We start from the raw sequence: 16,469 nt of genomic DNA, 5'->3' as shown, positions 1-16,469 counted from the left end.
CATGCAAACATCGGAAACAGAATCAATTAATAATAACGCTACCAGTAAAGAGGCAAAAAAATATGTTACTGGTTACAAAAAAAATAATGAAAAAGATCTGTAAAAAATGCCATACTTGCCGAATGCATTTAATAAGCACAGTGCCTCCGAGTAATCAAGATTACATTTTAGAAAGAGACGTTACAAAAAGATCACTAAATTATCCATCGGAGGCATTGTGCGAGTTTGTAGACGATGTTTGCATTATTATCCAAGCACAACTAAATGACGGACCCCAACAAAAAGGTATAAAGAGTAGAATTAAGCAAATTGCTAATGTTTTTTGTAATTTGTCACCATTCTCTTGCGTGACGCATAAAAGAGATGTGCAGAATTTTCTAATGGATACAGTGATCAATATTATTATAGTTAGCTGGTGCACGAATGTCAACAGATTACTAAAGGGCAAAACAAATATCTGTAATAATAATGGGACAAAAATACAAGCTTTAAATTATTATAAAAAACATAATAGGAGGAAATAAACTTTTCAAATAATAAATATTATTTCATTTCACTTATACATAGGTAGGTACTAGGTACCTACTTAAGTATCACTTTTTTCATTTTGCATTAGAAGATTTCGTTCTAGAATCTACTTTAATTTATTTATAAAATATGTTGATTTCATTTTGATTTGTAGTTTATTTATTTGTGGATTATGTAAATCTTAAGTGTATGGTCCTATTCAAAGTTACTTATTAAAACAAGACTTGACTATCGTGTTGTAATCATAGTATGCCTAGTCTTATTTTATCGAACATAACGCACGAATAAAAATTTCCATCCACAAATAAATAACAAATTACAATGTGGCCAATTCTCTTGTACACAATTTCTAAATTAAACTAAAATTGCACGTCTAAATCTATTGCTATCCCTTTCATAATGTTGCTTGCGAAAAAGGATAGCACTAGATTTATTCCTGTTAATTTAGTTTAGTTTAGAGATTGTGTACAAGAGAATCGGCCCATTAATGCAATCAATGCGATCTACAATAGTATAAATATAATAAGCGACATCTAGCGTCGTAGGCGTACATAAAAAACGGCGCCATCTAGCGACGGTACGCAAAGGGAGTAAAAATAATGCAGCGCCATCTCTTAAACTAGGTACGCCTAATTTACAAAATAAAAACAGCAGTGGCACATCTATCTCTGGTATATAGTGTGTTATCTATGCATAATAATATGTTGCCAGGATTCGTAAAACATTATAATATTTTGAACATAGAGGTCGTTGATATTTTATCTTTATTACATTTTCATCAGCCACATTCTTTTATCGTCTTTTCACTTTTGATAGACTGGTCGTCAGACAGAAACAATCGTTATATAATATTATCTAGAAGCACATAGCTGATTCTTTATACACTTTTCTAAAGTAAAGACAAAACTATCTCTCTACTATCTCTTTCACTCTTGAGCTTTTATCTTCTGTCTATTTGTCAGCGTGCACGAATTTTATACGTACTATATTATCTAATATTATGTAAGTGATATGTCTATGGTATAATGTCACAAGAAAGAAGGCATATAGAGAAAAAGTAACATTACAACAGTATTTAAAGCTTAGATGAATGATTTTAAAGACTGAAAACATCTGAACATCATCAACTGAAAAAGACTAAAAATTTGTCTAAAAATATGATATACTTAAATAAATTATCTCTTTTAAATGCGGCTTCAAAATAAAAACACATTATTTTTAACTTAAAATTGTTTTATTCAAAATCTTGATAGGAATATTTACCGTGTTGTGGAACAAATAAACGGTCATTACTCTGCGGGACAGCAACCGGACATGCCAACAGACGTGCGCCGAGAAGCCATCTATCATTCGCTAGATAATACTAGCATGCCGCTCAAAAGCTAGCTCTGTTTACATCAAGTTTACATTATATATTTTTGTATTGGTAAACTAGACGTTACTCGCGACTTCATCCTCGTAGATTTAGGTTTTTGAAAATCCCGGGGAAACTTTTTAATTTTTCGGGATAAAAAGAAGCCTTGTCCGTCTAATGCAGGTTATCGCTATACCAAGCATTAAAATCAATTAATGTGCCTCTAAATATGCCATAGAAATTTTTAATTTTTCGGGATAAAAGTACCTATCCTTCCTTCTCCGGGATGCAAGCTATCGTTGCATAAAACGTCAAACGGATCGGTGAAAAGGTAACAGACAGACAATTTACGCAAGTTACAGTTTATGTGAGTAAAACTTACATGTGTAATCGCGGCCTAATGCTACGGTGTTGCTACGAGTTCGTAGCATATTCGTATATTGCACAGATTTTCCTAAAAGGTCTCGCTACGAAATCTGAAATTAGGCATTATGTAGATTTTGTAATTGTGATAGTATAAAACTGCTTACTGCTATAGCAGCAATGATGAAGGATCAGGTAGCTTGGAGGGCAGTGGTCTTTGTATAGCTTGTTACAGTGTAACTGTGATGCTGAAGAAATAGACCGTTGCGTTCAATGAAGAGCAGCGCTTTTCCTCCTAAAATGTAGGATTTGACGAAGATTAAGCGGGTAGAACTCCCTTAATATAATAACCAGATCACTCCCTCAAAGATTTCTCCCCTATCAATAAAAATAGATTTTTTTTTGGGATTACATTCTAAGGCTTCTAGGGAGTGCACCTTACATTAACGATCATAATATATGGTCGATTTTCATTCATAGTTTATTGATTGTACTTTTGTTATAGTTCTATATAAGTTTGCATACAAAACTAATTTTATGAGAAAATTCGTCTAGTAGTTCTGCAAAACAAATAAACGGCCAATTCTCTGCGCGGGACGTGTGACGTTGGCGGAAAGTCATTTGTCATCCGAGATATGTCGCTCAGCTAACTTGGTATACCTTGCTCCGATCTACGTTCATGTCTGTACGTACCATCCCATTGAAATAGGATTTTAAAATGCATCTCACTTTTCAGTGTTGGACGTAATTTTATAAGAGACTAGCTTATGCTCGCGACTTCGTCTGCGTGGACTACACAAATTTCAAACCTTTATTTCACACCCTTAGGGGTTGAGTTTTCAAAAATCCTTTCTTAGCGTATGCCTACGTCATAATAGCTATCTGCATGCCAAATTTCAGCCCGATCCGTCCAGTAGTTTGAGCTGTGCATTGATAGATCAGTCCGTCATTCAGTCACCTTTTCCTTTTATATATTTAGATGAAATAGGATTTTAAAATGCATCTCACTTTTCAGTGTTGGACGTAATTTTATAAGAGATTAGCTGATGCTCGCGACTTCGTCCGCGTGGAATTAGGTTTTTAAAAAATCACGTGGGAACTCTTTGATTTTCCGGGATAAAAATTAGCCTATGTCACTCTCCAGGTCTTTATCTATTACACACATAATGTTATGAGTAGACCGACACTTTTGGTACCTATAGTAGGCGACAGGTCGAGATGACAATCAGTGTATGAGGCGTGGGGACGCCCCGCACACTTGCAAGTCACCCGCGCTCGCCCGCACCGCAGTTAGCGTTAGGGCTGTGCGGGTGTGCGGGGCGTTCCCTCCCCGATTGTCATCTCAACCTGTCGTGTACCTACTATACTTACCTATCTTCAGATAGGTAAGTATAGTAGGCACACCTTCAGATAAGTGCCAAGTGAGTCGGGCGTCGTAGTTTCCATAATACTGCTTACATTACATGCCTAGTGCATTATCAATAGCTAAAGAACAATCAGTAAAACAAATCGCTCTCGCGATTTTTATTGCAAAAATTATATCAATAAAAAAACCGGTCAAGTTCGAGTCAGACTCGCACGCGAAGGGTTCCGTACCATCGTACAAGATATACCAAACACTGTTTTCTAGACTGCGCCATCTATATGTGATTTAGTAAATTTTTTTTTCGTAAACATATTTTAATATTTTTTGTGATGTAACCACAAATTCACTGTTTTAGGATTTTTCCCTTTACTTGTGCTTTAAGACCTACCTACCACTGCCAAACATGATTCTAGGTCAACGGGAAGTACTCGTTACATTTTCTTGACAGACACGACAGAAAGATGGGCAGAAGGACGGACGGACAGATAGATAGACGGACAGATGGATAGACGGACAGACGGACAGGCGGACAGACGAACAGACGGGTAGACAGACAGACAACGAAATGATTAACGAATGAACAAGGGTTCTTTTTTTCCTTTTGAGGTACGGAACCCTAAAAACTGTGAACGGTTGTCGCACTGATTGTGCTTGGGCTGCAGGCGATATAGTTGTTCAGCGTAAACTATTATGAATATAAATCACTGCCACTGTTTAATGTTTAACAATAAATTGGAAATATAGAGTGTATTGATAGTTGCTCATCCTTTCATATTGTTTGTCGTTGAGTCGGTAAGTTATCGGACGGTGAACATTTCGATATGTATTTAAATGCTGTTATCGTTTTGCATTCTATATTTCACGTAAACTTGACGGGAAAATCTGAAAAAAAACGTTTTTCCATTCGTTTTCGTGATACATGCACCCCTTGTCCGAATGCATATTGGCTGCAAGCTGAATTTAATATAGGTACATTTTTTCGAGTGTGAAAATACTTTGTGGTGAGTTGACTTTTCTCTATCAACGTAAAGAAAAATGTTGATAGTATAATGGAATCATCTTCCTAAAGGATTTTATTTATTTATTAATAATTAACTGACCCGCCGAAACTGTGGAATTTTAGAATATTGGTGAGGTGGTGGAAATTCCAACCCCTCGGTGGAATTTCCAAAAACCGTGAAACACGTATTTCTTAATTTTTACCATTTTTATATATGTAACTTGAAAAATGGCGGACTTTACTAGACTACTAGATGATGCCCACGACTTCGTCCGCGTGGATTACGGTTTTTTAGGTTTTTTTAAGGTTGGAAGGCCGCTGTGCCTACAACCTTATAAGTCTACGCCTACAACCACGGCCTTCCAACATCAATGCCTACAACGAATAGTAGCCCGCTAGAAACATTGTACATCGACCTTTACAATGAGATTTCGGCTTTGTAGAGCGTTGTATCTGTCAATCATTTCTAAATTCTATGTAACCCCTCCCTGACCTTGACGACCTCCCTGGCGCAGTGGTGAGCGCTGTGGTCTTAATAGTGGGAGGTCCCGGGTTCGATTCCTGGCAGGGGTTTGGAATTTTATCATTTTCTAAATTTCTGGTCTGGTCTGGTGGGAGGCTTCGGCCGTGGCACCCTACCGGCAAAGCCGTGCCGCCAAGCGATTTAGCGTTCCGGTACGATGCCGTGTAGAAACCAAAGGGGTATGGGTTTAATAAAAACTGCCATACCCCTTCCAGGTTAGCCCGCTATCATCTTAGACTGCATCATCACTTACCACCAGGTGAGATTGCAGTCAACGGCTATCTTGTATCTGAATAAAAAAAAAAAACCTTTTGTCGGTCTCAACAACAGAGACAATGCTGTACGAAACCGCTATCTCTTTCTAAAGGTCGATGTATAATATTTTCTGTCGCTTACTGTACCTACCAATTAAGAGTGTAATATTAAGTTACATGAATAAAATTAGAATAGGTAACTCATTGCTATAAATATTTTTATAACGTTAAATGAATATTATCGAATTAATAAGTAAAGTCCTTGGACATAAATCAAAGTTGCACGCCCTGGCTCAGAACACTTAATTTTTACTTCAAACTAAGTAGTTTTATATCTCGGGCTTAAAATTTAAGCCGAGTTTCTGAAGTTAGTTATGAAGTAGAATTTTACGTGGAAGGACAAAAATTAAGCTGGCCATAATACTAACATAATAGCTGATTAATGGCTTAGCTTTGTTATATACCTAATATTTGTAAATATTAAAAAAAACTGATGTCGGTGACTTCGTCCCCATGAGTTAAGATTTTTAAAATCCCATGAGTTATTTTTATTTTCCGAAATAAAAAGTCTGTGTTTTTCCAGGTCTTTAACTGTATCCATGCAAAAAATCACGTGAAACCGTTGCTTCGTTGCGGCGTGATTGTAGGACAAACCAATAAACACACTTTTGAAATTAAAAACGGGTAGTGATGTACAAAGAAAGCACACTTTCTTTTCATAAAAGGAATTTTATGTAAAACGTTGATGGTTTTAAGTAATGACTGTAATCAAGTTGGTATGCTCATTAATAACCATATGAAATACCATTTTTTATTGATTCAGAATAATGGCGCATACAATAATATAATAGCGACAAGTTAAAAGAGATCCCACATGGGCCCTACATAAACTGTACCTTCAGGAACCACCAGAACCTTGACAAGTGTAAAAGACGTAGGTGCTTTCGAACGTAGGAGTACTGTAGGGTTAGTATAAAATTTTACATTTCATTAACGTTGATAGAATACGAGTGTCGAAACATTTCATGCCTTAAAGTAAAATAAAACAGAACTGCCTTGTTTCAAAGCTCAAGTTCGTCTACATACAGTCAGAGCTTCAAGCAAAAATCTTGCGAATGTATAATGGTAGTGAATTTTTGACTTTAAATCAAAGATTGAAGTCAATTTTACTCTAACGCTATTTTATTTCGACATTCGAATTCCATCATCCATCGTTGTGAAATATAATAACTCATACTAAGTACCTGAAAATTCCGGTCACGTTACCAACCTCTGTTAACATAATTAGTTTTTTTCGATACGCGGTAAGTAATGTGTGTCACCTGCTTAATATTATAACTCTCAATAAAAAGTAGGTAGGCCTCCCAGGCTCCGCATTTTTCATGCTTCAATATGTCGTAGATTTTCGCGTCCTCGATTTTGGTATGCCAGATACGAGTAAATATCGATATTGCTTCACAATCTAACACATAATATTAATAGGTTGTACAGAGATAATTAGCTATGTAATTTTTTTCACACCACTCGTTTGACAATGCCTTATTTATTACCTGTTATCTTAACGGTAAAGTACGTTATAACATTCCTATTAGTCCAGTCATTTGGTAGTTTTATCTGGAAAGTTTTCCGGGAGTTTTGAAAATTGGATGATTTTATAGATTTTGACGTGTTCTTTCCGAATTTGTATTTTGCCACCTCGTATCTTCGCTGCTCACGCCGCCATCTTGGAAAAATGGCGCACAAAAACAGTTCATGGACGATAAATTCTTTCCGACTCATTATACGATGAAAATGGTTACAAAATAAATTAAATTAGAGACAAATATGAAGTCTCCTTTTCTTGTAGAATCAATAGTTTTAACGTACGAGCGCCGCAAAGTCCATCATATTCTATCATATCATATATTTTTTGCGTGTCTACAATTAAACTGAATCGCCCATACATTGCGTCTAGCACCCGACGATATTAAGTATACCCTGGTAAGCGTTGGATTGGAATCTGCAAGGCCAAAGAAAGCGCGGACCGCCAGAACAAAGTACAAACACGGCGGCGTACTATTTTGGACGATGCAAAAAAAGATGAGGCAACAAAATCAGTCTCACTTGGTGTGAGCTGAATCATAAGGCGTCAGATAGTTTGACTTGGAGAAGAATATAGCGCGTGCCTCTTGCTGTGAAGGGGAGGACATAGCAATAATGATAGCGTATCTACTTTTGATAGCCTAATATTCAAATAAGAGTCAAACATCGTTTGTATCGGATGCGCTCCAAGAACAGTCCTGTTCATTTTACGTAAGTAGGCTGACTTGCTTACGTCTCTATTTAAGAAACTTCTCTTTAAAAAGCGCTACATTGCTAAATCGCGTTTGCTGCACCTTTATAATCCTATTAACACATCGTGAACATTTAAGCTTACCACATCAGGGAATAAAAATACGATAATATGGTAAGCAGAGTAATATTTATGCGGCTTTGTTCCACCAAATTAAATACTTCCAAATATAGGAAGGTCTATTAGTTTTTAGTGAGTTAAAATCGTTTTGGAATGGAGAGTCCGTACAAAATAAAAAAGTTTACGGCTTTGTATGTGGTTATTCAATCTCAGTTTACTAGATTCATCTATCCTTAATATTATAAAAAGTATGTGAGTTTTTATGTACTTAAAGGGCAAAGGGGGTAATCTCCGGAACTAATGATCCATCCAACAATTAAATATCACTTACTTTAACGGTACAAAAAAACATCGTGAGGAAACCTGCATGCCTGTGAGTTCTCCGACCATAGTGTTCTCAAAGGTGTGTGAAGTCTACCAATCTGTACTTGGCCAGCGTGGTAGACTATGACCTAAATCTTTCTTATTCTGAGACGAGAGTCATGCTCAGGTGGTCCGGTACTGGGTTGAGTTGATGATGACAAGGAAAAGAAGTGTAGGTACAGAGGACAACTACGGGAGAAATTTATCAATTAGCCCAAAATGTCGGAAAATTAAATTAAATATTTACTAAGCTTTAAACTGGAAAAACGCTACATTGCTAAATCGCGTACGAAACCATAATAATCCTATTAGCAAAACGTGATCGTTTAAGCTTACAAAATCACGAAACAAAAAGGAAACACCCTAAGGGAAAATCAATACTAAAAGGAAAGTAATACAGACTTGTTACGTAAATTCGTGGAAATTTAACTGTTTTGAATATAGGCACCCACTCAATTAATTTGCGGAGAAGGTTGTAGAACAAATTGTAAGCTATTACTTTAATAAAAATAAACAAAGCCTTATTGATCACAATGCAAAGTTGAAACAGAAAATTTGAACGAACTTTGTAAAATAACAAGATATTATGCTTATGGAAGTGTACCTGAAAGTATCTGATTTATACTTTAATTGAATTTGAATAAGGTAAATTTTTACAATGCAATGATATTAAGTACTTACGTAGTAGGTACGTACCTACTTTTTTGTTCTGCGGTAAACAAAATAAAGCCGAAGCGACTCTTTTTACTTCTTAAATTACTTAGTTCTGATTCACTTCAGACCAAGCCAAGGCTCTAAATTACTGATCCATTACTGTGGTAGTTTGAAACCGAAGATAAGGTTGGAAAAGATTGAAAAGAATTTTTCTAGCAAAAGCGCTAGGAAACTAAATCGTGTACGAGGTCATAATCACCCTATAAGCAAAACGTGAACAAAATTTAAGCTTGCACAGTCACGGAACAAAAACGGAATACGATACGGAACGGAAATGATATATTGTGAGCCATTTTCGCGGAAATTTAATAGTTCCGGATATTGGCTCGTCGGTAAAACTTTTTTAGTTTTATCGAAAGTGCTACTGTGGCTTTTATTTTCTTTATTCAGTTTCAAATTAACTTTTGAATAATATCTGATCAGGATTTGGGTGACGATATAGATGGAAAAGGCCTAATCTGGAAGGGGCCTTAGCAGATTCTATGAGGCATCGTTCCATAACGCTAAATCGCGTGGCGAATGATAGAATGGTAACTTTCTAAATTTTTCAGAAAAAGAACTGGCTAATTCACTGAATCTAGACCGTCGTATATTATATGAAATACCTACTAGTATTTGATATTATGCCTATACGCTCATGTAAAAGGTTTAATATTGATTGATGAGTCTGCTACCGCGCCCTCCTACGCTTCGCAGAGCTTTTAGAAATACAAGCTTCAATTAAAGCTCGTTTTCACGAAAGGCTTGCTGGTGTATATCGTAATCGATGTTATCGAAATTGTTTTATTATTTTGAACTACAAACTTTGAGCTATAAATTCGTTTTATAGGCATCACGTAAGACTCCACACTGACCGGATAATCAAAAAATTTAATGTGTGGAATGCACAGTAGGTACACGAAGAATAAATACCTCGTACAGTACACCTGTGCGAGGAAGATGCGTGACGCAAGCTAAACATACATAAGTCTTTACTTTTCCATCAAAAAAATTGAAATTTGACTTTGACTTTGAAAATTTTAGAAAACCAGTCTCTTAGCGTGGACACTCGTTTAGATATTATATACCTACATTTCAGTATTGGCTGTAAAATTATTAAAGAATGTTTAAATTCAGTTGAGTTGAGTTTCGTAATAATTCATATAGCGTACAACACTTCGTATTTCCAGTTTTTATTTAAATATTCACTGGTTTTAAAATGTAAATCGTAAAAAATGTAGAAAAAAATGTTGTGTAGTGAAAATAAAAATCCACTGCAACATAGCTAATTGTTCTGAGCTTACAAATCGGCTGTAGCTAATAATATAAAAAGTACATTGTTACGTTCGAGCTATTCGTGTTTCGGCACTGCAGTTAGCGTTGCGGTTTCTAATTAGAGACACCAGTAGAATAATGGCTTTACGAACATTTTCAATCAACTTTCATAAAATTATAAAAGATTCGTCTCTTTCTGTATTGGCGTTTTAATTGCGTATTTAATGAAAAAAAAAACCCGTCTGTATACAGCTCGTCCGCAGCTTGGTATAACTTGAATTATGCTTATGATAATAGACCAAATCAGAATGCCTAATCTCTCATCAATTTTGCGTTTATTACATAGATAAACACAATATTATTTTGTACTTGAAGTAGAATAAACTATATTTTTAAAGTGAAAGCTCGAAGTACCCTGGGGTCTACCGTTTTATTAGCTATACCAAGACAATCCTCATCATTATATGATACAACACACACACACACACACACACAGAGAGAGAGAGAGAGAGAGAGAGAGAGAGAGAGAGAGAGAGAGAGAGAGGGGCGACGGAGAGACGGCGTGGAGTACAGCAGCTAACCGGACCGAGTATATCTAGTAATATCTGAGCTGTTTCGTGTATTTCAATTTCAAGTGTGTGGTAACGCAAAAATATAAAATTTATTACTTGTACAACAGACAAAACATCTAAAGGTAACTGCTTAGCTGCGTCCCCCGGCTTATACCCTGATTACCATCTCGACCTGTCGCGGACTACGTTCAATACCGATAGTATAAGTATACAAAATCTAACAATTGTCCAGGGAAATGGCATGAGCAGGTTTTTATTAACCTTACAGTTGAAGCTAAACTGAAGATATCATATTTCACAGAAACTTTACGATAAACGACGTGTGAGACAGATGCCCGATGATTTTTACTCACACGTCTTTCCATTTTCTCGTGGGAAATGACCGTGTCCATTCTTGTTTATCTAACCTAAGACCAAGTATCCACTAGCAATACAACTTGCAGAAGCCAATTTGCTATCTATAGTATGCTATGTATATATATATATGTGCTATAGAGCCCATTATGTGAGATTGTTCTTACGCAACACCTATACCGTCGATAAAATAAAATCACTCTTTAAACTAAGCAAAGAAAATCACAAAATAAGTCCTGGCGCGAAATAACGCAGGTGAAAATGCAAAGATATTGTGAAATAAGGCACGATGTTTACGCCATAAATATCAGAAAGATTACCTATGAAACTACTACCTATGGTAAAAATAAAGCGCTTTCAAGTCGAAGCGCATTTTGATTTATGCCCAGGCAGTTGCTTGTTAATGCGAAAGTATTATCGAAATTATGGCCCCGTTGCTGTTTATGGCGTTTAATTAATCTCAATGGCGAAAGAAAATTGTTCGGATACGATGTCGTATATTATTTTTAGCTCAGGGACTGTTTGTTACACGTGTTTTTTTTCTTTTTCCTAACTACGAAAATTGGTTCAGAGAATTTTTTTACGGTTTATTAATTGAACTAATGTAAGTACTTCTTTGAATATATCTAACGATAACACGATCTGTCCTAATATTAGATTTATTATTCAATAAGTATTAACTGAGCCAACTCTTTCTTGTCAAAAATATTACATAATTATAAGCTTGGCTTTATGGAATTAAAGCAACAGGTGACCCGCCTGCTCATTTGCTCACTATCTTTATTTTAAAAAAAACAAAGGAAGTATTACAATTGTGTAGGCGACCGAAACACAAAAGTAACATCTTCCTATGATATCAGCGGAAAATTTAGAGTTCAGATTTGGAATAGTATTTGTATTTATATTTATCACGTCCGGGGGCGGACAATGCCCCGGGGAAAACGAGTTACGATCGTATGTGGCAAAAGATTTTTTAGCATTCGCTTTTTGTCAATATATGGATACCTTGTTTCTAATTTGGTTAACACTATTTTTAGGCATACAAAGCGAAAGGTATATTTTTTAGCAAGAATATATTCAGATAGTTTTATTTGTATTTTACCTGAATTCACATACTTAATAATACATTACATAACGAGACAGTAATTTAGATTAGTATCAAGTGAAACTCCATTCCTTATCTATGGATAATAAAAATTTAAATATAAAATAACACTTTTGTCTTTAGTTGCTGTAACATAAATTGAAAATATTTTCTTAAAATTGGTTTACTTTTGTTTAGATTTATTTTTGTTGAAAACATTTCACTTGCTCAACCCAAAAGTTTTGGTCAGTTTAAAATAACGATAGCCAGCGTGATCTTTAATTTAAAAAACTAGATTATAAATCACAAATTGGCCAATTTAAATATGGATTAGCATGTCCGACTGCAGATGAGGAGCTCCTGGGTTCGGTTCTAGGGTCGGGTCAAAAGTATTCACGGGTTTTTCCTCCTAAGAATTTCTCACCTCTAGTCTGGAGTTAGGAAGTTGACAGTGTGTCACCCCTGTGTTTCGGAGAACACGTAAAGCCGTCGGTCCTGTGCCTGATCTCCTGCCGATCGTGTTGGATTGCCGTCCTACCATGAGAGTAAAGGAATAGAGAGTGCATCTGTAGTTGCACACACGCTTGAGCACTATAATTATTATCTCCCGCGCAGATGGCTAATCTCTGTGAACATTGGGCGCCGTGGCAGAAATTCGGTTCATCATCATCATCATCATCATTATCAACCGATAGACGTCCACAGCTGGACATAGGTATCTTGTAGAGACTTCCACACGCCACGGTCTTGCGCCGCCTGAATTTCGGTTGGGAGGACATTATTACCAGAAGCCCAAGTACAGTCAGAGAAACAATGCTTTCTCATAGCTGCCTTAGGAGAGCCATAAGAAATCAAACTAATATTAAGTATACCTAATCAGAGTTGCATGTTAATTTTCACTTTGAATTCACGTTGCGCGTTGTATACATTTTACAGTGGAACCGACGTGTAGGAGTAAACAAAAGAGATATAAACGAATAAACTTCCGTGAAGTGAGCTAGTTAGGCATTGAAAGGTTACTAAAGAGGAAAACGTATTCTGTATATTTAAATACCTATGTTTTATGCAGCGAGCTTGCTTATTCAATCAGGTGTGTTCAAAGCAAATTCTACACTGAAATTGACATAATATTATACAAGTACGCTAGAAGACGTGTGCCATTAAAAATGGCATTAATTATTTTTATGCCGGTCCGAAGCGCCTCACCGAGAGTGTACCGACGAGTGAACTAGAGTGAAGAAATTCTTTGTTTTATCCTGAATCGACAATCTTTCAAATATAAAGCTAGGGGGTGATGTGAAATCAAAGATACCTAGTCATTTCATAGCCTAGCGTCAAATGTAGGTAGCGTTTGAAGCTTCACCTATACTTACAGTATAGGTGAAGCTTCGACGTTTTGTTACAAGTCTCATACTTAACTGTCGTGAACTGTGGTACCGGGAATTATAATAATTATTGATACTTTGTGTCAAATAGTCTTCGTATTGACACTTTGTTGAAAGATGTCTCATTCACATGACGCTCACTGCTGTTATCAGCGCCAAAATGGCGAAATTCAAGTTGCTTCAAAAACAGGTCGCAATCGCCAGTCCAGCATGTATTAATACAGGTCAGTAAAATTCTATCTCTAACGACACTTTTTTGTCAGACTTCGATAAGAGGAAAAGGTTTACCTCAGCTTTGATCTTGTTATAGCAAAGTAGATATTAAGTTCTAACATTTAAGGCTTTGTAATAAAATATTATGCATACAATTTTTCATTGGGGATCATTGAAATATGACACGATACTATATCGAATTGCCTTGGGGAAATCAACCCAAAATCCCGACCGACATACAATATTAGTATTAAATTCATGATTCAGTGCCAAGATTCAATGTAGCATCACTCGGTTCACACACACACACACACACACACGGTTTCACGGACACACAACACACGGTTCGGTCACATTGAATTAACATTAATTATTTCCATCTCAAATTAATGAGTAATATTATTTGGTAGGTACTATGGTCTACATAGATAATTAGCATACTGGAAATTCAAAAAGTTCCTACTGATTTAAAAATAATCTAAGTCAACGCGGGCGGAGTCGTGGGCATCATCTAGTATTACATAAGCGTTACTTTCAAAACATTTTTGTTTGCGGGCCAAAGGCAGGTAATACCATGTTTCCTTTCCCGCTTTTCATTTAGATACGCTTCGATTTCTTTTATCCTCTTTCCTCAATTCCTTCTCCGCCTTTTACCCCAATTCCGACCTACATTACTTAATATAATGATTTTCTTTTGTCTTTGTGTTTCTCTAATGACTGAGATTTGAATTCGTCTTTGTTTGATTTTGCTCACAATAATTTTAATGAGACCGAATATAGGTTTGTATTAAATTTGAGAAGAACCTAACGGCCTTAAGCTTTTGAATTAATAATACCTACAGCACCATCATCCGCCGGTACTCCCGATTCCTTTCAATCTCATATTAAAGGTATGATTCCGAACCACGCTGCACGCAGCAGCGCTGCGCAACAGTGCTGTCACCAGCTGTCACAGTCCTGTCGCGGCACTACTGGTCCCTTGGATGAATGATCTGGTCCCCATACAATCTTTATAAGCTTATATGACATTACATTCCGAGCTAGGCAGCAATGTCGCGGCAGCAATGTAGCGGAACATTACTGCCTAGCTCGGAATGTAATGTCATATAAGCTTATAGAGATTGTATGGGGACCAGTTGTGCCGCGACAGGACTGTGACAGCTGGTGACAGCACTATTGCGGCAGCCCTGCTGCGTGCAGTGTGGTTCGGAATCATACCTTAGGATAGAAAAACAAAAGAGAGGCGTTTGTTATAAGCCCGCAGTAGGTACTATGAGACCTGAATTGCACTTTGTTGCGTCGTGACAAGAGTCGCTATTTATATGTATTAAATATGTTTTTGTGGAGTGAACCTTTTGTACCCCCAAAGGTACAATTAAATTATTCTGTGTCTATGACAAAATAGTAAAATACCTCCATTTAATCTTCTTCTTCAGATGCCTCTCTAATTAGCAAACTTTGACGGGGAGAAGTTATATTTTAGCCTTATCCCCGCGAGGCTAAAAGTTGAGAGTTGCGTAGCACTTGATTCATATCACTGCCATGTTGGACGCAGAATTCTTCTTGCGGCCAATGTGTTTCCTCCCAGCTATTTCGCTCGGCATTGTGAGTTGCAAAAAGGAGAATAAGAACAAGACATTTATTTATTAGATACTAGCTGATGCCGGCGACTTCATTCGCATGGATTTCGGTTTTTAAAAATCTCGTAGGGTTCCCACGGGATTTTTGGGACGGGATTTGGATTTTCCGAGATAAAAAGTAGCTTTAGTCACTCTCCATGTCTTTAACTATACATATGCAAAAAATCGCTTTGCTCCGTTGCAACGTTATTAAAGGAAAAACCAATAAACAAACACACTTTCACATATTTTATAATATGGGTAGCGAAGTGATAGAATAAAATATGCTCAAATTTATATTGAGCTTAAGTATATTATGCTGAAAATAAAATAAAAAAACTTGTTCAGAAAACGTTAGTTTTGTATGCTTAAAATATTTTCTGACTTATATGAAAGGAATCACATCCAGAGCTTTCAAAGTGAACGGTAAAATATATTTTCCAAAATATGAGGCAAATTGTTGTGCGCCTCTAGGGAGCGGCCACTCGGACTTGGCAAATATAAACGAAAATGCTATTCTAAACTAGAAAAATTCAGAACGGCTTTGTGCCAACAGAAATCACTACGCTGTTATAAAACTTTCAAGGCGAGTATTATACCTATTTTGAAAACTAGCTGATCTGCCTGCCAGCTTCACTCGTATGGAACTTCTGATGGGTAATTTTTCTGATGGTTTCATTTCTTGGAGGTCTACGTTAGGACCTACATGCAAAATCTAAAGTTTCTCGACCTATCTGATTAAGCTGTAGATAGGTACGTTTATAAAAATAGAGTTGGTTTTTTAATTTATTCAGAGTTTATTTTTAGTTATATCGATACACACTTATGTCTATGTCTTAAATCTGTGTCGTCTTAACTTTGTTTTAAGTCTGAGCAGAGTCAAAGTACGCTCTATAAATCTCGAGAAATAGATAGTTTTCCAGTAGGTCGTGAGCAAGGAGAGATAGATAGAAGAAAATGTAGGTACTGAACCAGTCGAAAGTTTAAGAATCGTTGTACCTATTTACCAGTTCCTTATTTTTTCTGTATTCCCATAGAAACTTTTAATACCAAGATCTAGATTCAGCGTTAGTATTGGTTTTTAATAATACACTTTTAAAATTTCGATAGGTAGATAATTATTCTAATCCA

Source organism: Maniola hyperantus, chromosome 17, assembly GCF_902806685.2.
Source record: "Maniola hyperantus chromosome 17, iAphHyp1.2, whole genome shotgun sequence".
NCBI lineage: Eukaryota > Metazoa > Arthropoda > Insecta > Lepidoptera > Nymphalidae > Maniola > Maniola hyperantus.
This window is presented reverse-complemented; position numbering follows the sequence as displayed.